The sequence below is a fragment of the Heliangelus exortis genome, chromosome 2 (assembly GCF_036169615.1).
Source record: "Heliangelus exortis chromosome 2, bHelExo1.hap1, whole genome shotgun sequence".
Lineage (NCBI taxonomy): Eukaryota > Metazoa > Chordata > Aves > Apodiformes > Trochilidae > Heliangelus > Heliangelus exortis.
In genome coordinates, this window is record NC_092423.1 from 17,364,577 (window position 1) to 17,369,032 (window position 4,456).

A 4,456-nucleotide genomic window follows, 5' to 3' on the forward strand; every position below is an offset into this window, starting at 1 on the left:
GGGCTGTTTACTCTTTGTGAGCATGCCCTTACACAATGTAGGGCACATTAAGAATGGAAATTTAATCATATACCAAGAGCTATTGCCTTGTGGATACATTTTCCTTAAATTCCTGTTCTTTTAAGGTGGCTGTCAAGGGCTATAATCCATCACTTCAAAAAAATATTACTCCTTTGATACTATTCTTAAAGACAACTCATCCATTCCAGTGGGCTGAAAGAGTTTAACATCATGAGCTGCTCTATTCCTGGATCACCATGTGTGTAATAGTTGCCTGAAATCTCAGGCTTTCCCATCTGCTTTCACTAAAGAACAGTACTTCTCTGCCTTAAAGAGATTTAAAACAGATCTTGTACTTTTTTTGACTGTGATCATCAGTCATCAGAGGGAGAAGACACTAAAATTATGTTTGAAACAAATGAAGTGTAGCAGGAGCTTTTTTGGGGAGAGTTGCAGTGTCTGTGTGTATTTAATACATCAATGATGCTTTATGCTTCACCAAAGCCAAACCCCCAAAATATTAATTTGCATTGTTTGAAAGAGTTTTTGGTTACCCTCAAAACTTGATCATGGGTGGTGGGAAAGAGATGGTAAATCTTTATTTTCTAAGTTAAGGATAAGGACAGTTTTCCTGGTGACAAGTCTAGAAGTATAGAGTCTTGGAGAATTTCTGTTAGTGTGTTTCTTCAGTTCAGTTATCTAAAACTGGCATAGAGCAATAAAGAGGCTAAACATCGGTTCAGGTAGAGTCCCTATCAATACAGGACAGGATGTTTCATAGATGCACACTGAGCTCTGGAGTAGCAACGAGAGAAAACAAAACACACATAGCAATTATTAGCTTCATCACTTGATGCACCACTGGCAAATGTTCATATTCTGTGATATTATATGAACACACGGAAAACAACATACGATTTAAGTGGAGCATAGGCAGTTCTGGATAAATATTAGGAAGAATTTTTTCACTGTGAGGGTGACAGGGCACTGGAACAGGCTGCCCAGGGTGGCTGTGGAGTCTCCTTCCCTTGAAACACTCAAAGCTCACCTGTGTGACCTGCTGTAGGATCCTGCTTTGGCAGGGGGGGTTGAAATAGATGATCTTTCAAAGTCCCTTCCAACCCCCAAATTTCTGTGATTCTATGATTTTAATTCTTCTGGGTTTTTATCACCAAATTAACATTTTTTTATTTATGGGTTTGAATTTGTCCTCTGTAATCTAATTCTTCTTGCCTTCAGATAGAGGCAACTATGTTCACCTGTCCATAGGGCAACTGCATTAGGTTACAAATGATACATAGATGAATAATTGAAATCTCTGAGTCAAAATACTTCTATTGAAGTCTTTATTATACATTTCTATCTATTTTTACTTCTGGACAGTCCTTTTCAATCAAATCTCCAGGAGATACACATGCCTCAGAGATCCAGCTGTGTGTTTGCCTAGCAGTGTCCTTGCATTTTCCTTTTCTGCTTCCTAATGTTGCCTTGGGGCACCTTTGTAAAACATTGGTGGTATTCACCATGGTGATATTTATGTAGGCTTTTAAGATATTGCTATGAAAGACCATTTATATATATATATATATATAAATAAATATATAAATGTTGCCTTCAGTAATCATTGAAAGAGGAACTAAAACAACCCTATAATTTAGTAATTCACAAACAAGACATAGAAGCTTAGCTCTGCTTCCAACCATCAGTGGCAAGGTCCCCTTTAACCCTACTGGGATAGAATCTGACTTTGTCTTCTTGTGTCTTCTAAAGGCAAAAAATATGGATTTATTGAAAGTATAAACAGCTGCTAGAATAGCTATACAATGGTGAGGAACTCAGAAACTCAATACTCTTGTACTTAGTTAAAAAAACAAGAAAAATAATTACATGTCATTTGGTCTGCTCAAAATAGAATCAGATTTAATAACATTTTCTTAAAGTTGTTTGGAAATCAAGATTCGATGGATTTTTAAACTATTTCAGTGTACTACATCTAATGCAACGTTTTGACCTTACCTAGGAAAACACCAACCTTGCAACAGGTCTGGAATGTTGCCTGAACACTGCTGACAGCTCAGTGTAGCAACCACCACTGGTGTAACACTGTTCCTGGTGTAACAGGTTTGTATCAGTTCCACTCAGGCAGGCAGTACTGCTGGGCAATCAATGTTTCTATGTCCAGTTGTTCTTCTCCATAGGGTGACACCAGCAAGAAAAATTTGACAGTCTGTGAATACATTTATGTATTAAACACCGTGCAAGCTCTGTGTGCAGGTGTATGTAGATACAGAACGCTTAGTGCATATATATTAAAATTACTTGCAAATGAAAAGATGATATCTTAGTTTTATAATAATGTGTTAATTATTATTAGGAAATACGCACAGTCATACTAATCACTCTGAGCTAAAAGAAATCATATCTCCCTCTATATAAATAAATTCTTCTGGAGTGAGGTTCACTTACCTACTTTTACTAAAAAAAAAAAAAAAAGTATTTTTTTTCCAGGGGAATAAAACAGGCAGCAACAAGAACCTGAAAAAAAAGATACAGTGCAAGATACTTGTCTTTGAGATAAAAAATTAAATCTGTTGAGGCAGATAGAGAATGAAATGTCACTCCCCATCTCTGCCCTCAGATGCCTGACAAAAGGACAGATCAGCATCTCCATGGGTATGTGATGAATCCTGACTGGTTTTAGTACATTAAGGAAATCTGTGGGACAAATCTATGGAATGAAATTATGACATATCCAGTCTGTAGTCCAGAAAGGACTGCATTGATCTAAACATTAACTGGATTAACTACACCAATACGTGGGTCTTTTAAGGCATGACCAGAACACTGTCTAGTAGGCTCCTACAGTAGCGAGGACGTGTGCCTTAAAAGTTCTTATGTTTCAAGATAGGGATGCAGGTTTTGAAGCTTTATTGGTGATTAGATCCAGTTGCTTTTGTTCCATGTTTCAGAACAAAATGAATCTCTAGTCTGTAGTGCCACATTGTCCGCAGATGTATTTTCTGATCACTCATCCACAAAGTAGGGATCATGGATTTCAAATGCTAATTTTTGTTACAACCATTAAGCGTACAAATATCACTGTCACTTTTTCACAAAAAATATCATATCATGCCATAAACATCTGGGTGTGAGAGGTTTTGCTTTATAACTAGAAGGAACAATATGGCTCTGCACTGATGAACCAGGATGTCTTCATGAAGAAAAGCACTGGCCAAGGATTGTGCCTACCTTGTAGACAGGTAGAGTCCTGGAGAGCCATTTTAATGAGGGTAGCTTAATACTGCCTTTGGTGAGAGAGTAGAGTTTTTTGTATTGCCCTTTCTCATAACATTTTCTTACCTGACATTCTTTTCACAGATGGGAATTTCTTGATGCTCCTCTGACACCATCTTGTTGAAGAAGCACAAGAATATGAGCAGCAATGTCCTCCTAAGATGCACCAATAGCAACTCACAAGAGGAAAAATCTCAGGCCTGAATATAATTTTCATAATAGTATAATTAGGGTTTTTTAACTCCTTGCTTTTTGTAAAGTTTTTGATTGATTTTTTTTAAATTAAGCAACTGCTTGCAAATTGCCTTAAATGAAGCAATTACTTGCGAAATTTTCCAAAACAAAATGCATCAGTTTTTTCCCACCTAGTTCTTCTTTTTGTTAGAAATCATTACCTTTGGCAGAATCTGAGTGTGTTCACACTTGCCTTTGCACAGCTGCTTGAGCTTCTTGCAGCAGTAGCAGGTAAGATGAGGGTCACTAACCAGAAATTGGGGTCAGTTTTCCAGATATCACATTACATACCTCAATCATGAGTTCTTTCTGTAATGTTTCATTTAAAGACATTAAAGTTTAGCTGTCTTTTAGAGCAAGGTCAATCAGTTCTCTGCATTTGATCTTCATCCTATGGCTTTTTACACAAAGACCCAAATAAGATTTGCTCACAGGTGTTTCTCAGCATGTGAGTGGGCTTATTTTGCTGGGAGGCTATTTGAGTATCCACAGAAAGCTGAAACAATGCTGAGTTAGTGCTCCAGTCCAGTGCCTTCTTAATTTAAAGCAGAGGGAATAAGCCTGAAAAAACCCTACAATATCACAGCACTATTCCTACTGTTTGAATTTTGCATATCAGTTGCAAGAAATGTGTGCAATTTGGAAGGCAGCGTTTCCTGCTGCCGGATGGGAGGGATCGACAGATGTAGTAATAGGATTATGGTGAGAGCAGTAGCAATCAAACACTCATTCACAGCATGCTGGAGTATGGGGAAAACAGAACTTTCCCTATTCTGCTGTAATGCTTGGATTTCCCCCTGAGGAAATCCTGAGCCCTGGCTCTTTGTCCCCACTGAGGAGCACAGAAGGCCCCATGGGGAGGCTCTGTGCAGGGAGCTGTTGCAGACAGCCAGGAATGAAGGGCACAAGCAAAGGCACAGCTGAAACA